This window comes from Chrysemys picta, chromosome 11 (genome assembly GCF_011386835.1).
Source record: "Chrysemys picta bellii isolate R12L10 chromosome 11, ASM1138683v2, whole genome shotgun sequence".
In the NCBI taxonomy this organism is placed as follows: Eukaryota; Metazoa; Chordata; order Testudines; family Emydidae; genus Chrysemys; species Chrysemys picta.
The window spans coordinates 68,658,234-68,677,112 of NC_088801.1; the positions used below are offsets into that span (position 1 = coordinate 68,658,234).

Sequence of the window (18,879 nt, forward strand, 5' to 3'; positions counted from 1 at the left end):
AGTTCCAACATTTGCAGTTTCACCTTTTTACTAGCCAAAATTCGACTGATCCAAAAATAGAATGGATCTGTTCCCTTGGCTCGGGTAAAACTCTAAAAGGCTATACTGTACCATTAACCCTGGCAGATACGGGATGCCTCCTCCGGTGCCACCTGAGCTTTAGGTGTCAGCCAGCCGATTGTTCCCTACAGCCTCAGTGCATGGAGACTGTGGAGAACCTTGGTGCTGCAGATCCCTCTCAGCTTTGGAGAGAGTATAGCCGCATTGTTAGAAAATCCAGAGGTACCGTTTCCAAATTGATTTCCCCACCTCGGGTAATACCTGCTGATCCAGCACACAAATTATTATGCCAGATGATAAAAGAATTAGATTTAATTAAGAAAACCAAAAAATTGCGACCCGATGAATATAAATCTGAGGATGTTTCCACCGTCCTGTTTAGCATGATATGCAAGGCCCTCGATCTGTCTTGTGCTCTGTCCTCCACGGGGGCACAATGTTTGTAGCTAAACAGGCAGCCCCAAGCTCTCCTAAAGATGATAATGAGAAGACAGAAAAGGTAGAGCCCATCACTACCTCCCCCTCCCCAAGTCCCTCTCAGAAAATTTTGCCACCCCCATATGAAGCTCCTAAAACTCCTCTGTATCCAGCTCTGCCAACAGCCCCAGAATTTACTGAATCTGAAACTGTAGCAGAAGCTTTGCCTATTGCGATAACTAAAACTAAAATAGATGCACAAACAGGCAACACCACGCAGGTTACTGAACTGCGAACACGTACTAAGGCCGAACTTAAAGAGTTTTTAAAGGAAACGCAACGAAAAGCCGATGAGGCACCAATGGTTTGGGTCGGGCGGCTAGCCTTAGAACACGGAGCAGAATTGGTGGACCGTGAGGAGGCTGGCATCTTAGCCAAAACAGCCAATTGGGCACGAGGCTTCCTGGGTCATGCTTTATTAAATAATCGCATTTGGCCACTTACCACCCCGGCAGCTGCCGTTTTAGCAATGCAAGGCAGTTTTAAAGGATTGTATATCCCCCTGGGAATCTTAGTTACTCCACACGATTCAATATGGGCAATCGCAGGAGCTTCCATAGCCCTGTGGGATCCACTACAAAACCCACTTAATTTAACTGTTCAACAGCAATTGCTGGCCACACCCTTTATACATGTTACTGATCCCACCCAAATTCCTGTCTCAGCAGAGGCAGTTGATTTAGCATTAGAAGCTGCCCCTGGAGCTGACACCGGTGCCATGCTACACTTACATGCGGCTGTTCGCAGATCCATCTTAACGTTATTTGAAGTAGTTAGTAAAATTAAGTTGTCACTGTTGCCCCCGCCTGTTGTCCTCCCAGTTGATTCACCACCAAAAGACCCTCCAAAGAGTCAGTTTAATCCCCCAAAATATCCTGAGCGAACTAAAGCTGAACGGGCACGATTTGACTTCCTTCTTAACAAAGGAATCCCCAAAGAAGCCCTGTGTAAAATGTCAGACCAAGAGCAGCAAAATATAGCCGAACATCTAGGCTGGAAAATTGGGAGGACTATGTTAGGTCAAAAAACGAATAGGGGCCGGATGCTGCTCGGCCCAAATTAAAGATCCCACCGATGAACGCCCATACGCCACCCTGTTAGTTAACGGTGACACCCCCACCTCCTTTTTATTAGACACTGGAGCTCAAGTTAGCATTATTGAGCCCAACGTTCCCCACTGTCCTACTGGCTCCTTTATGTTTGTTCAAGGCCTCACTCAGCTTCTAGAAGAGAAAAAGATAGAAAGGGTTACTGCATCCACCTTTCTGTCCGCGGGTTGGGGTATTCCCAAGCCTGGCGATCCCTCTAAATATCGCCTTGTCATTGATTATAGACAAGCTAACAGCCGTGTAAAGCCTATCGCATTTTCCAGCTCTGTCACCATTCCAGAAATACAGTGGCAACTAAGCAATGCAAGTAATGAGTGGGTATGTACTCTTGATTTAAAAGATATGTTTTACCAAATCCCACTCCAGGACACACAAGGAATCTTAAATTTTGCTTTTAAAGGCGTCCAATATAAATGGAAAGTCTGCCCACAGGGGTTCTGTAATTCACCTGCACTTGCATCGTCCCATCTCAATATCACATTACAAAAGGTAAAACCCCTACAGGATGTGTCCGTGTTAGCCTATGTAGATGACATTGTCATTTGTGGGCCCAATCCACAAGCAGTTCAAAGTACCACCCAAATGATAATAGATGCATTAGAAGCAGATGGGTGGCAAATTAACAAAACAAAGAGCCACCTGCAGGCCAGCCAGCAATTCTCATTCTTGGGACTCCATTTCACTCCCACCACTCACACACAAGCCCCAGCCAGCGTATTAGACCCTTGGACAGAAGCCCCTCCAAAAAATAAACGAGAGCTTCAGCAGCTACTAGGTCTCCTTAATTATCACTGCCAATATATTCCGGTGCAATTAATTTCTAACCTAGAAATCCTACAAAGCTCTCTCTCTTCTAAACGCTCCCGAGAAGTGTGGAATGCATCAGCACAAAAAAGCTTAGAGAAGCTAGCTGTCTGGTTCGCCTCTAACTCCCCCCCCCCCTTCGCCCGTTTTAATTCCCAAGAACCCCTCAACATTAATTTGTTTATCACAAAACACCATGTAGGGTTCACTGTATTGCAACATGGTAATGCCATTTACAATTGGGCCCATCGCCTGTCTGGACCCCAGTATAACTATGGTCTGGTGGGAAAAATGCTACTGGCTGCGTCCAGTGCTCGTCACTGGTCCCAAGTCCCTATCCCAGGTACCTTGTCTGGACCATGTGTTCATTTAATCCCGTGGCTTACAAGTACCCCTCCACCCGAGTTTCATGGCACTACTCGCACCTGGCAGCTTCTATGTTTCCAGGTTGAGGTAGCTTGGCAGGCATGGACCCTAACTCCCAGCGATAACATCTTAGCCCCCCCATCTCACCAACCATTATGCATTGAAGCAAAATATGATCCCTGGGTTGTGTCTGATGGGGGCACCTCACCATCTCCTAGGGCGGGAGTTCTTTGTTCCATATGTAATTACTTTAATGTGCAGTTACTGCCCCCCTCCTGCTCCGCACAAGAATGCGAAGTGCAGGGCGTTCTTTTAGCTGCCCAGCATGTTGCTAATGCCCACTCTGCCAACAAGCAAGTTGTTTTAGGTATCGATTCTCAATTTTGTTTAGATATTTTAATTGAGCAAGCCTCTCCCTCAGCTTTTGTTAAAATGTGGGACCAAATTTTTGCCCTAATTCGTAAATCCTCTCACCCTTGGTTCGTTACGAGCCTGATCACCTCGAAGCCTCTCTCTCAGCTCACGTGTTTCAAACAGAGTTTCTACATTTGCCGGTCGTTATGCGTTGGTTTGTATTTGTAAGTATCAGTTATTACTAAATGCTGCATCTTTGTTTATAAATGGTGTTAGTAGATATTTTAGTCATTGTGTTTTAAGTTTCATTAACTCTATTAGCTAATCAAATGCTGCTCCCTTACCCCTTGTAATTATCCCCAATAAAACTTTAAATTGATTAATTTTAGTTGTGTGTGTGTGTGTGTCTGCAGTTTGCATCATGACCCATACTCTCCTTGCATCCCTTACCGATATAGTCTATTGCCACGTGCAGCCTGGTAAATAACAGGCCTGCATTTTCTTTTGCCCCTTAGATAGTGCCTGATGGGTGGGAACAGAAATGGAGGCGGGTGGCCCGAGCAAAATTAAGGGATGGAACCTGGGATGGAATGGGGATATGTAGAATGACCCAAACCAAGAGCCACTAAGCAGCCCATGCGTAGGGGCCATCACACTGCAACCACCACCGTATGATGAGAGCTATGTTCCAGTGAAACCGAAACCCAGACTGGTGCCTTGTCAGAATGAGAGAAGTAAGCACACAGGAGGGAGAAGTAGCAAACAATACTTTCTCTAGATTGGTAAAGCAAATGGAGGAGGAAATGAAATAGGTCACAGAGCACATTAGGCAACACGGGCTGCTTTTGATCACAGGAGAGTGGCTAAAAAAGGATTTCAAAGTAAAACACCTAGAGAACGTGGGCCAACACCAGGAAATAATGCATCGTCAGAAAAAACGCAGCCAGCAAAAGGAAAAAATTTAGGCTGGTAAACACAGGCTAAAAATCTTTAAAATATGCATGGAGTTCCCCAGAAATGGCTAACTGCAGCAGGTAACCCCAGCAATCCATTTGGCATGCAGACAAAACAACAGGCACTGGGAGAACAAATTCAAGTTTTGTGGAAGCAGGTAGCAACCCCCACTCTCCTCCCAGAACCAGGAACAAAACCAGGGATACAGGTTTCCAGCCCTCTGCTTTAACCCACGGAGCCCCACTCCCCACACAGAGCTAATTATAGAACCTTTTTGCTCAAATATTTTCATATACTGGTTAAGTTTTTCTTTATATCCTCTCAGTTTGCCAAGCTCACTGCTGCTGTCTGTACTTTAAAATGACCACACACAGTTAATTAACCTCTCTTGGCTCATGTCTCCCTCCTTTCCTATATTGCGCTCCACCTGCTCTCTCCTTGCTTCTGCCCTCTTTGTTTTCAAAGTTAGAGTTATTACAGAAACCCCTGTCGCAGGAAGAAACGGAGCAACTAAAAACATCACTAAAATACTTAAGGTGGTAACTTTACTTAAATAAGTCCAGTAAAGTAACTATTCTAACGCTTCAGGAATGCAACAGCTGAAGAGACTCTTAACTTTTTTGCAGATATGGTTGCTAAGCAACAGAAATGATAACTCTGCTTCTAATCCTATCCCCTAACTAATATATGAAATGTAGGTTTTCCTTAGTTCCATGTAGAAGTATCCTGTAGTGCTGTGCTTTGTCAACAGTAAACCTGGCCAAGTGCCTTCGCCACTGAACTGAGCCTGTGGCCCTTGTTGACGTCACTAGGCCTCACCCTAGGTAACTCGGGAGGGTGGAAGGCCACAAAGTGTCAATGAAGCCTTCCTGCACTAGGCTTATATGAACCAAACTTCTTCCATGTTTAAACTCTAATCAACCTCAAAAGCCAGGTGCAATTGGAATATGTAAGCAACCAGTTATCTGTGTGCAACCCCCTGCTCACACCGGTATCAAGCGGTAATAATGAGGCCTGCATGTTTCTGGCTGAAGGGAAAAAGGACAAGATAACGGTTTAAAGAAGTTACTAACAAGCTAGGCTTATAGCTGCCAAGAATGACTTAACTGCTTAAATGTAATCGTTATTTGCTTAGTATCTGTTACCAGGGAAGGGAGGGGTAGAGGGGGAGGAAGGCGGGGTGAGGCTTAACTGCAAAATGTATAAAAGAAGAAAAACTGTTTCTGTTGGTGTGCTTGATTTCAGACGTGCCAGTCTCCTTGCACCGCTTTGGGATCCCAAATAAACTTTGTTTGTTTCTCCACCCCGGTGTGTTTATTGGCACGAAGAACACCGGGCAACGAACCCCGCTGTTGCTGTCCTCGGGCACTCTGTGCTGGCAACACCCTTACGAACAACATCGAGATCTGCTGAACCCACACGCTGCCCTTTCTGCTACTGTACCCAACATTGGAGCTCTAAGAGCCGCAACACTAGCAGCATTAGCTCCACTCCGCAGCACGAATGCCACATACCACTCAGGTAATAGGGCTCACAACAGCTGCAGCACAAACACCTCCCCTTTGCTGAGACAGAATCTGGTTTTAGGTGAGCTGCACTGAACAGGACCTACCTACAGCTCTTCTACACTCAGACACAAAGCCTGCTCCCCAGAAACAATCCCACACTTGTTACACTGAGCAGCCCCATCTCCATTAGTCTCAGGCAATGTTCTGTTTAATTTTTTCCACCGACGTGCAGAATAAATTTTGTTATGTGCACCAAGGTAATGTGCGCCACCAGCAGAAACAAAAACCTTGATATAGTATATATTTTTTAAAAGTTACCAATAGGGATAATTACTCCAGCCAGGACACGTTAGGCATTTTAGTACTCACTACTCAACAAATTAAATTTAAGTGTAAGAGAGAAATAAAAATTATGAAATGCACAGACCAGTCAAAAAACTAAAATAACCGAACTTTGAAAGAATAAAATTACAGAGAATGTATATGTATTGCAGGAAGTACCAAGAAGTACCAACAACAACAATAGTATTGGGAGATGTGTGACACACACAGAGATACTTTATTTGTGCTGGCTGCTGGGGAAGTTTCTGAGAGACGCACATCTCCTGTCTCTTTAAGGCACTCACTGAAAGCTCTCCTCCTCCTGAACCATGTGCCCCCTGCCCCACTCTGCGGAGATGGGGTACATGGGCAGGGGTAGACTCATGTGTGTGTGTGTGTGAGAGAGAGACACACACACACACACACACACACACAGTGTGCTGGCTACTGGGGAAGTCTCTGAGAGACCATGCGCTGTTTCTTAAGGCACTCACACACCCGAAGGCTTGTTTAGACCTCAGAGTTGCTGCAAGTTCTGTTCTTCTACCCTGCTTTGCAGAGATGGAGTACTGGGGCTGGGGGAGGGGGGCCCCCATGACATCAATTCCCTCTCCACCCCCCGCTCTGCATAGCCAGCAGGATGGTCCCAGTAGCAGCTGCAGGAGCAATGTGGCTGCAAAGCAGTGGGGGCGAGGGGCACCTGAACACACGCTGCCAGCTGCATGTGCGTGGCTCTGCTAATCAACTGCACTTGAATCACTCCTGGGCAGCCACCCAACAGCGCAGCTTACAGGAACAGTCACTGGATTTTCTTCCAGCACTCTTTCACTTATCCATCATTAAACACACAGACAGCTCTCCTATCCCACCTCACTCCTGACAGTCCCCATGGCAGGGAGACCCCTGTGCTGACACAAACTACACAACTCAGTGTGCAAATGATACAGACTGGATGCTCAAGGTACATATGCACCTCTTCCCCTTGATCAGGCCATGGGAAACTCAGACCCACAGCTCCTCATGTCACAACCACAGCTCTGCGCCAATCCTCAAATTAATCCCCAGATTTCCTCACCTCACAATCACACCTCTACCCAACTGCTCCAACTAATGCCTCTGCCATTCACTACAGCTTCATGTAGCCCAGTGAATGCAGTTGGAGTGCTTGTGGATAACTCCCAGTGGTTATTGCCAACTCCAAGGGGGCAGAGTTAAGGTTGCACTGGCACGGACCTTCACTCTGGATTTCCTACTTTTGAGAGGTTTGAGTGTTGAAGAACTCGACATGCTGGAAGGGCTCAAGACAGCACTGGACACCCTTAGCGCTTCATTAATGAAGTTGTCAGTGAATACGGATGTTGAATAAACAAACAGAAAACAACGGTTCCCCGCCCCTCCTGCCATTCCCACACCCAGACAAGGCAACTTGAAGAAGGGAAAGAAAGGGGGATGGAGCTGGGAGGTTCCCTGGCAGTGGGAGGGGGTAGCAGCAGGAGATGACTGGCAGTGGGGGTGGGGAGAGCAAGGTTGGGTCATGGCGTGGGGCAGCAGCTGGGACTAGGTAACCTGGGGCTGGGCAGTCTCAATGTGGGAGATTTGCTTCTCCCTCCCCTTCATGTGCCCCTTCCATGCCCTATTTCCAGTAGAGAATGGGCAAGCTGGGGAATGGCTCAGGGCAATAATTCCCTACCAAACAAGGACAAAGCACTGCAGATACAAGGGGTAGGAAACACCCCAAATCTGAGGAGATTTTAAATTGACACCAGAGAAAAACTGGGACAAAAGCTGAATGGAGAAATTATAAATAATTTGAGAGAAAAGATTGAAATATTGACAGATTTTATATCCATATTTGATAATTAAAGAGAAATGCCACAGAATTGGGAGAGGATTTTATAAATCTTTCAGAGGGAAGTGGCAAAATCAGAGGGGATTTCAAGCTATCACCCTCCACACCCCAATTTCCTGACTGCTCCCAACTCACAGTGTCTCCCCCCTCCATCTCTTTCCTTCCCCCACCCTTCCCTGCCTGGCACCTCCACACCCCAGACACACAAAGGAGAACCCCCACAGAGCCGGTCTCTTCCCCTCCTCAATCCCCAGTTTTGCCACTGGGCAGATCCTGGCAGGAGATCAGTGGCTTCAGTGCTGTTAAGGCAGCTCGGATCCCGCCCACAGGTGCATTACCAACAAATAGCAGATTCCCAGGGGCTGTGAGATCCGAGGCTCCTGATGACATTTGTGCAGTCACTTTTCTGACCATCCCCAGGGTCTCTCTCAGTCACCTGGAGTCTCCGGCTCAGCAGTTGGGGTTGGCAGAGCCTGGGGCTGCCTTGGGGGGGCTAGTTCCAGCCACTGGAGGAAGTACCTGCCTGGACTGGGCACGGAGGAGGCTTTAATGAAGGTATCTCCAGCCCAGAAGTGGCTGGGTCTCAGCACTGCAGGAAGAGACCCCTCATGGTGACCGTTCATCACGGGTTCTGGGGATCCTTCTGGTGAAAGCAGCTATCGAAATGTGAGGAGTTAGTACAGGAGGATGGAGCGTCTCAGCCGCTCTGGGCAATGCCCAGAGGAACAGGGACGCATCCACACAGAGAGCAGCCCCGAGGGGAGTGAACCCCTTGTCTCGCACCATCAGGGGAAAGGAAAAGTCAGTTCGGGTCTGGGAGACACCAGATCGTGTGAGGCCCAGATAGTGTGAGGCCCTGCCTGGGATATGTATCTGAAATGGGGCAAGCGAATTTGCGCTAGATAGACGTGCGTTCTAGCGAGGGTCCGCTGTAATGGGAAATGGCAAAATCTGAAATGGGACATCAGTGTTCTCAGTAACTAAAAAGAAAAGGGAGCAAATATGAGGAATTTGTCACAAATTGGAGGAAAGTGGAAAAGTCTGAGAGATTTTATATCAATAGTTGATACAAGGTAAAGAGGTAAAATCTCTGGATTTCATATCAATATTTGATAATTGGGGAGAGAAAGGGCAAAATGTGCAAGGATTTTATATCCATCAATATTTAAAAATTTAAGAAAAGGACAACGTCTGAGATTTGATGTTAATATCAGATGATCAGATGGAGAAAAATCTCAGGGGATAATAAATCATAGATAACGAGAGAGAAAATGGGGAAAAATGTTCAGGAATTTTCTGTCAATATTTTAGAACTGAGGAGAAAATGAGGTAAAAACTAAACATTTCCTAATACACCTCTACCCCGATATAACGCGACCCAATATAACACGGGTTCACATACAAGGCGGTGAAGCTCTGACACACTGTTCTGAGCAGCGTGTTAAGGGTGCCGGGCCGGGCCAGGGCCGAGGGGTTGGATAAGGGGCAGAGAGTCTCAGGGGCAGTCAGGGGCTCCCCCCGCCAGGATCTGGGAGGCAGAAGCTGGGGGGGGGGGTACTTTTGGGGGCCCCGCAGTCCCAGAGTGGCCCTGGGGATTAGCGGGGGGCCAGGAGCAGCCCACTCCGCTTCCCTCGCCCTGGCCCCAGCTATGTCGCTCGGGGAAGGGGGCTTGGGGGAAAGGATCCCCCCGCACTCACTGGCAGCAGCGGAAGCGGAGCAGCCCGGCTCCAGCCCACTCCACTCTGCCACCTCCCAGCCGCAGCTCTCTGCTTCCCGCCGCAGGTAAGTAGGGGGGCATCCTTTCCCCAACCTCCCCGCACTCACCGGCAGTGGGAAGCGGAGCAGCCTGGCCCCAGCCAGCTCCACTCTGCCAGCTCCCAGCTGCAGCGCTCCGCTTCCCGCCGCAGGTGAGTGCGGGACCTTTCCCCATCTCCCACCCTCCCCCAGCGACATGGCTGGGGCCGGGGCAAGGAAAGTGGAACAGGCTGGGGCCACGTCGCTCCGCTTCCCACTGCAGGTGAGTATGGGGGGCGTCCTTTCCCCAACTTCCCCACACTCACCGACGGTGGGAAGCGGAGCGCTGCGGCTGGGAGGTGGCGGAGTGGAGTGGGCTGGGGCCGGGCTGCTCCGCTTCCCGCCACTGCCGGTGAGTGCCTGTCAGGTGGCGGGTGGGGAGATTGGATAGGGGACAGGGAGCAGAGGGGTTGGGTAGGGAGTGGAGTCCTGGGGGTGATTAGGGAACAGGGAGGGCCAAAGCAACTTCAATATAACGCAGTCTCACCTATAACATGGTGAGATTTTTTGTCTCCTGAGGACAGCGTTATATCGGGGTAGAGGTGTATAAGAGGAGAACACCAACATCTGAGACTGCATGTCGATACTGAAGAACTGGAGGGAAAAGTGAGAATGTTTGAAGGGATTTGTGGGGGGATCTGGCATTTGCAGCTCGCTACAGGAGACACCCAAGATCGTACTACACCCCACCCCAGGAAGCAGTGGGTTCTCTGGGCCTGCCTAGTGCCTACACAGGCCTCAGAGAAGCAGCCACTCAGAGCCCAGCAGGTGCAGAAAGCGGCTACAGGGGCACAGCAGGGGACTCCCTGGCTGAGACCAAAGGATTAAAGCCTCTGGTCTGGTGAGTGAGAAGAACCTGAGGAAGAACGTTTAAAGGGATCTGTCGGTGGATCTGGCCTCTGCGGCTCCCTACAGGAGACCCCCATGATCTTACTATATCCTGCTCCAGGAAGCGGCGAAGGTGGGTCCTCTGGGCCTGCCTAGTGCCTACACAGGCCTCACAGAAGCAGCCACTCAGAGCCCAGCAGGCTCAGATAAAAGGAGTTGCAGGGACACAGCAAGTCAGTCAGTCCATGGCTGGGACCAGAAAAGTAAAGCAAGGGGACTCTTCCCTGGCGTGGTGAGAAAGAACCACCTGAGGATGGTGTCCCTGTGATAGGGAAGCAGAAAGAAGGGTCCCATAGGAAGAGGCCCAGGGAAATAGAAGTGATGGATTGGAGCGAGCAATACATGGCTGCTGTGTATAGGGTCCTTAGGTTGAAACCTGGGATAATGGTTGGGCCAGGGTTCCCCTGGCAACAGGTAAAGTGGTGTAAATCCCCAAAAGGGGACAGGCCTCCTTTGGGAGCCTGAACAAAGGACTGAATTTGAAGGGCCCAGAGCTGGGGCTGAAGGCCCTAGAAAGGAGAAGTAGACTGCTTCTTTTTTGGACTCTAATACCCTGGCAAGGGTTCATTAAGACTCTGGGACTTTGGCCAGAGGCCCGACGACGGAATTCCCACCAAGCTGGCCGGCGGCCTGCAGGGAACACCAGGAGGAGAAAAGGTCTGGGATGCTGCACCCTGCTGCTCCGAGATCCTCCAGAGGTGAGTGTCCCATTAGGGGATTATACAGCAATGTACAACAAACAGCACAAAGTGATGGGTTCCCCTTGCCTGACATTCACAGGGGCAGCAGGGAGCCCTGGGCAGTGCTGCTTTAACAGGAGCAGGGAGGGTGGAGGAGCCAGAAGGCCATGGGGGATGGGCAGTGGGGTCTGGCAATGGGACTAGCAGCTAGTGGCTGAAGGGGCCTGGGGTGGGGGAGAATGGGAAGCAGCTGGGCTGGGCAGCCTCCCCTCCCTGCCCTGCTGCTGGCTCCCACCCCAGAGGCAGCTGTGCCTCATGGCTCTCCCAAACTGCACCCACCACCCCATTCCTACTTGGCAAATGACTCGTGGCAACAATTTCCCCCCTAAATAAGGACAAATTGCTGCAGATAAAATGGGCGGGAACCCCCCCCCCAAAATCTGAGGAGATTGTAAATTCTCCACTGAGCAGAGAATGGGGCAAAAGCTGTGGCAGAGAACAGAGGAACTCAATCATGGGAGAGAGAAGAAGGGAAAGCGACAGGGGATTTACATCCATATTTGCTAATTCTGGAGCAATGGGGTAGAGCCGGGGAGGATTTTATCAGTCTGGGAGAGGGAAGAGGTAAAATCAGAGGGGATTTCATTTCCCCCTCCCCCTCCTGTATGGGCACCTGCTCTTCTCCTCTCCCTGTAACGTCCTGGCTGCAGAGATGGGTAAATCTACCACACGTCACATGGTCTCTCTGCTCCCCATCCTCCTTTTCCCTTCGTCCCCGCCATATTGTCACCCCTCCCCCCACCTGACAATTCTCCCTCCACCCCACCCCACCCCCAGAGCAAACCCGCCCCGCCGTGTCTTTTCCCAACACAGCCCCCTGACTTGTCCCGGGGCAGCCCCCGGCTGGCGCAGTCACAGCGCGGGAGCAGATCCCGGGCTCCTAGCCCAGCCCAGCCCTGACCCCGGCCCCTCAGTTACCTGGGTCTCCGGCCCGGAGTTGATGCCGGCAGAGCTGGGCCCGGGGGCTAGTCCCAGCCCCGCAGAGGAAGCCCCCTCTGACCGAGCGCAGAAGCGGCGGCACCGAAGGTCTCCCGGGGGCACAGCCCCGTGGGAGCAGCCGCTGCTCAGCCCTGGCTCCCAGCGGAGGGAGGCAGCAGCGCCCTGCAATGTCCCAGCCCCCGGCCCGGGGCTGCCTGGGACCTGCTCGGCCCTTTGTTCTCCCCAGCGCTGCCCGCCCGCTCCCTCCTCCCAGCACCGCCCGCTCCGCTGCTCCAGCCCCTTCCTGTGTCCCGCAGCACCAGCCCCCACCCCTCGGCTGCCTGCAGCGCTCCCCGCACCGGGGCTCTCTCTGCCCGGGACCAGCGCAGCCCGGGCTCCGCCCGCATCAGCTCCCGAGCCGGGCACGGCAGGGGGAGACCTCGGGGGCGAGGGCTGGGGCCGGGCAGGAAAGTGCTTCTGCACACCCGGTCCGCTCCCCGGCCGGGGCCTGCCGGTCCTAGCGCTGCTGCAGGCGCCCGACACGCTGGGCTGGGCTGGGCTGGCTCCTCCAGCTGCTCGGTCACATCTGCTGAGGCCCCTGCCCGGGGCTGGGCACGTGTCTTGCTGGCCTGGGGCCCCAGGGCCCAAACCCGGAAGGGGGATGGACAGAGACTGTGCAGGGGCAAACTGGATGCTCGGGAGGGTGAAACAGCTTGAAGCAGGGGCAGGAGAGGGGCCGGGGGGAAATCAGGGGGAGGGGGTGGAGCTGGTGTAAGAATGGGGCACAAGCACTGCCGGTGAGGGGAAACCCCGGGATGGGGGACGGGCAGAGAGGATAAAAGTGACCAATCTGCACTGTCTGACAACATGGGGTACCAGGGATGTGTGACATTTTCCCTCTCAGGGATGGTCAGCACCGGCTTCCCGGTGCTTCCTTCTTAAAGGCACAGTGCATCCCAATGCCTAGGCATGGCTGCTCTTTGCTATCTGGTATTGAGCTACCAAAGGAGCGAGGATTCAGGACAATATTTTTCAGAGCTCTGAATGGGAGGAAGTGATAGCTCAGTGGTTTAAGCATTGGCTTGCTAAATCCAGTGTTGTGAGCTCAGTCCTTGAGGGGGCCACTTAGGGGTCTGGGGCAAAATGAGTACATGGTCTTGCTAGTGAAGGCAGGGGGCTGAACTCAATAACCTTTCAGGGTCCCTTGTAGTTCTATGAGATAGGTATACATCCCTCCAATTACAATTGTCATATGTATTTTTAGTGTTTAAAAGAATCCTTCATCAGCTATATGTCCACATAAAGCCTCATAACAGTTTACAAATTTGTTTTATCTACCGTTCTGATTCCCTGAATTGGTCTCCTTTTCTTGTTTCCATTGTAAATGTAAAAAGAAGAACAGGAGTACTTGTGGCACCTTAGAGACTAACAAATTTATTAGAGCATAAGCTTTCGTGGACTACAGCCCACTTCTTCGGATGCATCCGAAGAAGTGGGCTGTAGTCCACAAAAGCTTATGCTCTAATAAATTTGTTAGTCTCTAAGGTGCCACAAGTACTCCTGTTCTTCTTTTTGCGGATACAGACTAACACGGCTGTTACTCTGAAACCTGTCATTGTAAATGTAGTTTCACTCCACCAAAGGAACATGGATTCAGCAAAATAGTTTATATGCACCTCTCAAAAAATAATTGTCAATAGGGCTGTCAATTAATCTTGGTTAACTCAAGCAATTAACTCAAAACTGAGAGGAAAGACCAGAGGAGTGCAGACACAGATCCAAGAGTTAAACCCTTGAGCATTTTTTGTCCCATGCAGTTCTCATTCATTGAACTTGGTGGTCAGTGATGCAGTATCAGATTCTAGTGAGGCTGCTGAATTTTTTAAATGTAATTCAAAGCATTAATGTATTTTTCTCTGCATCAACTCATCGATGGCAAATTTTGAAGCAACCTCTGGGAACATCCTCTGAGTGCCACATGATGGGAAAGTCGAATGGAGGCGATAAAGCCTACCAAACACCAAATTGGGAAGATAGATGATGTCATAGTTGCCATTATGGAGGATAATGCTATGACAGGAACTGTTCGTGGGAGAACAGTGGCAGAGGGAAATGGAATCACTAGAAACATACATAACTTCAAATTTCTGTGTGGCTTAGTGTTGTGGCATGACCTACTGTTTGAAATAAATGTAAGCAAGAGACTCCAAGGTGTTGACCTTGCTATATCTGGAGTAATGGAACAACTGGACAAAGCAAATTCATACCTACAGTCTTATGGGTCAGATGAGGGATTTCAAAATGTTCTAAAGAGTGCACAGAAGTTGGCAGAGGAACTTCACACTGAAGCTATTTTCCCACCCATTCAAGAATACAAGAGTCAGCAAAGAAGAAGACATTTTGATTACGAGGCACGGGATAATCCCATAAGAGACTTCCAACAACAATTCAAAGTTGAATTCTTTAACCAGGTGCTAGATTGTGCAATACAGTCAGTTGAAGAACGTTTCATGCAGCTCAAGAAACACAGCAGTATATTTGGGATGTTATATGATATTCCAAAACTCCTCACTGTAGCTGAAGAAGACGTTCACCAGCAATGCAGGGCACTAGAGACAGTGTTGACACATGATGACATGCACGATATTGATGCAAGTGATTTAGTGATGAACTGAAAGCCCTTTCAAGATACATTTCAGCAGGATCAACTCCAAAGGCTGTTCGGGAATATATGTGCACAAATAAGATGACCAACCTTTTTCCAAATGCTTTTGTTGCTCTGCGCATATTTCTAACACTTCCTGTAACAGTTGCCAGTGGAGAACGCAGCTTCTCCAAGCTGAAGTTAATAAAAACACATCTATGCTTCACAATGACACAGGAGAGGCCGGTCGGCCTTTCAACCATCTCAATAGAGCATGAGCTGGCCCAGACTGTGGACCTTCAGCAGGAAGCAGTTCAAATCTTTGCAACCAAGAAGGCACGGAAAGCACCTCTTTGATTATTCAAACAGATAAAAATGCCAGTGTTTACTATGCAGACAAGAAAAGTTATATTTGCTATTCAGGCATTTGAAAGTTAAGTGTTACTTAACATTTTTGAACAAGGCATTTTAAGTTGTTATTTCTCCTTTATTGGGGTAGGTAGCAGAGCAGTACCATGAGAGGAGTAGAACAGGAAGAAGGCAGAATTGAGACCTTTCAAAGTTTTGGCCCAAGCGAGGGGGAATGGGGGCATCATTTGATCTCCCCATCTCAGGTGACAAAATGTTGTGGGCCAGCCTTGGGTGCCAAAAGTCACAAGACTGAAAAGCCTACAGATTTTTTTAAAAACACCATAATAGAGGCTCAAACTATTTTTATACCCCAAATAAGCAAAAGACACAAAAGCAAACAACAATATTTTCTTTTCAGGTACATGAGAAGCAGGAAGCCTGCCAAGCAATCAGTGCGGCCACTGGACACTCGAGGGTCTAAAGCCACTGGGGAGAAGCTAAATGAATTCTGTGCATCTGTCTTCACTGCAGAGCATGTGAGGCAGATTCCCACACCTGACCCATTCTTTTTAGGTGACAAATCTGAGGAACTGTCTCAGATTCAGGAGTCAATAGAGAAGATTTTGGAACAAATTGATAAATTAAACAGTAATGAGTCACCAGGACCAGATGGGATTCACCAAAGAGTTCTTAAAGAACTCAAATATGAAATTACAGAATTATTAACTGTGGAATGTAGCCTATCACTTAAATCAGCCTCTGTACCAGATAACTGGTGAATAGCTAATATGACACCACTTTTTTTAAAAGGCTCCAGAATTATACGCTGGTAAGCCTAACTTAAGTACTAAGCAAATTCATTGCAATTATAGTAAAGAACAGAATTTTCAGACAAGTAGATGAACACAATTTGTTGGGGAAGAGTCAACACGGCTTTTCTAAATGGAAATCATGTCTCTCAAATTTATTAGAATTCTTTGTGGGAGTCAAGAAACATGTGGACAAGGGTGAGCCAGTGAATATAGTGTACTTGAACTTTCAGAAAGTCTTTGAGAAGGTCCCTCTCCAAAGGCTCTGTGCCCACAAGGGGGGCTGTGATACCAGGGAAAGAATGACACTCAGTGCCTGAGGCCTGGTCTACACTACGGGTTTAGGTCGACTTTAGCAGCGTTAAATCGAATTAAGGCTGGACACGTCCACACAACGAAGCCCTTTCTTTCGACTTAAAGGGCCCTTTAAACCGGTTTCTTTACACCACCTTCAACGAGGGGATTAGCGATAAAATCGGCCTTTGCGGGTCGGAATTGGGGTAGTGTGGACGGAATTCGACGTTATTGGCCTCCGGGAGCTATCCCACAGTGCTTCATTGTGACCGCTCTGGACAGCACTCTCAACTCAGATGCACTGACCAGGTAGACAGGAAAAGCCCCGCGAACGTTTGAATTTCATTTCCTGTTTGCCCAGCGTGGAGAGCACAGGTGACCACGCAGAGCTCATCAGCACAGGTAACCGTGATGGAGTCCCAGGATCGCAAAAGAGCTCCAGCATGGACCGAACGGGAGGTACGGGATCTGCTCGCCATATGGGGAGATGAATCAGTGCTAGCTGAACTCCATAGCAGTAAAAGAAATGGCAAAGTATTAGAAAAGGTCTCCAAGGCCATGAAGGACCGGGGCCATAACAGGGACACACAGCAGTGCCGCGTGAAAATTAAGGAGCTACAGCAAGCCTACCACAAAGCCAGAGAAGCAAATGGAAGGTCCGGGGCAGAGCCGCGAACTTGCCGCTTCTACGCGGAGCTGCATGCCATTCTAGGGGGTGCAGCCACCACTACCCCAACCGTGTGCTATGACTCCGTCAATGGAGAAACACACAGGGAAGACGGTTCGGGGAACGAGGAAGATGAGGATGGAGGTACTGTAGGTAGCTCACAGCAGCAAGGAAGCGGAGAAACCGGTTTCCCCAACAGCCAGGATATGTTTGTGACCCTGGACCTGGAACCAGTAACCCCCAAACTCACCCAAGACCCTCTGGTGAGTGTACCTTTGTAAATATTACACATGGTTTAAAAGCAAGCGTGTTTAATGATTAATTTGCCCTGGCAATCGCGGCCAGTACATCTACTGGAAAAGTCTGTTAACGCGTATGGGGATGGAGCGGAAATCCTCCAGGGACATCTCCAGAAAGCTCTCCTTCATGTACTCCCAAAGTCTTTGCAAAAGGTTTCTGGGGAGGGCTGCCTTATCCCGTCCGCCATGGTAGGACACTTTACCACACCAGGCCAGTAGCACGTAGTCTGGAATCATTGCATAACAAAGCATGGCAGCGTATGGTCCCGGTGTTTGCTGGCATGCAGACAATATCCATTCCTTATCTCTCTTTGTTATCCTCAGGAGCGTGATATCATTCATGGTCACCTGGTTGAAATGGGGTGATTTTATTAAGGGGACATTCAGAGGTGCCCGTTCCTGCACTTCTGAACAGAAATGTTCCCTGCTGTTAACCACGCGGTGGGGGGAGGGGTGAAGTGATCATCCCAGAGAATCGGGTGTGTGTGTGTGGGGGGGTGGTTTACTTGGGTTTGTGCCGCATGTTAACCCGGAAACCGCAGCCCCTCCTTTTACATTGAAAACCCATTTTAAATGGCCAACCTTGATATGGGAAATGCGCTGCTGTTTGAAACCTTTCCCGCATGTTAAGAAGGTTAAAAAAGCCAAAAGACTGTGGCTTACCATGGCTGCCTGCAAGCCGAAATATGTTGCCTGGGGCACTGTGTGAGTTATCTCTCATACCAAACCGCCAGGCAGAGGAAAAATGCGACCTTGTAATGAAAGAGTGTACCCATTGTTCTCTAAAATGTGTCTTTTTTTAACCACCTCTCCCTTCTCCTCCACCAGCTGCAAATGTTTCTCCTTCGCAGAGGCTAGTGAACATTAGAAAGAGAAAATGGAGGACGCGGGACGATATGTTCATGGAGCTCCAGATGTCCTCCCACGCTGATAGAGCACAGCAGAATGCATGGAGGCAGTCAATGTCAGACATGAGAAAAGCACAATATGAACGAGAGGAGAGGTAGTGGGCTGAATGGCGGGATGAAAAGAGCAAGTGGCGGGCTGAAGATGATAGGTGGCGTCAGCTTGCAGACAGACGGCAAGAGTCAATGCTCCGTCTGCTGGAGCATCAAACTGATATGCTCGAGCGTATGGTTGAGCTGCAGGAAAGGCAGCAGGAGCAGAGACCGCCGCTACAGCCCCTGTTTAACCAACAGCCCTCCTCCCCAAGTTCCATAGCCTCCTCACCCAGACGCCCAAGAACACGGTGGGGGGGCCTCCGGCCACCCAGTCACTCCACCCCAGATGATCGCCCAAGCATCAGAAGGCTGGCCTTCAATAAGAGTTAAAGTTTTAAAATGCAGTGTGTCCTTTTCCATCCCTCCTCCCCCACCCATCCCAGGCTACCTTGGCAATTATCCCCCTACTTGTGTGAGGAATTAATAAAGAATGCATGAATGTGAAAAAACAATGACTTTATTGCCTCTGCAAGCGGTGCTCGAAGTGGGGAGGGGAGGATGGGGTGGTTGGTTTACAGGGAAGTAGAGTGAACCGGGTCGGGGGGGTGGGTGGAGGGTTCATCAAGGAGAAACAAACAGAAGTTTCACACAGTAGCCTGGCCAGTCACAAAACTCGTTTTCAAAGCTTCTCTGATGCGCACCGCGCCCTGCTGTGCTCTTCTAACCGCCCTG

At 49.6% G+C, this 18,879-nt stretch overlaps 1 protein-coding gene and 1 long non-coding RNA gene across 5 annotated transcripts in view; one reads left to right on the forward strand and one right to left on the reverse strand.

The window, feature by feature from the left end:
* The window catches only part of LOC101954161 (zinc finger protein 271-like), a 60,516-nt gene extending 47,777 nt beyond the window's left edge, over positions 1–12,739 (reverse strand). For 3 of the 4 annotated variants that reach the window (XM_005312632.4, XM_065561126.1, XM_065561123.1), the window contains exon 1: positions 12,143–12,739. The gene's annotated coding sequence lies outside the window, so the exon portion shown is untranslated. Of the gene's footprint in view, positions 1–10,083; positions 10,191–12,142 lie in introns of all 4 variants that reach the window. The other variant, XM_065561125.1, reaches the window with a different exon arrangement.
* The window catches only part of LOC135974179 (uncharacterized), a 217,352-nt gene extending 198,714 nt beyond the window's left edge, over positions 1–18,638 (forward strand). Inside the window, exon 3 of the long non-coding RNA XR_010591394.1 lies at positions 18,035–18,638. This is a non-coding gene — a long non-coding RNA (uncharacterized LOC135974179). The remainder of the gene's footprint in view (positions 1–18,034) is intronic.
* The last annotated feature ends 241 nt before the right edge of the window (positions 18,639–18,879 follow it).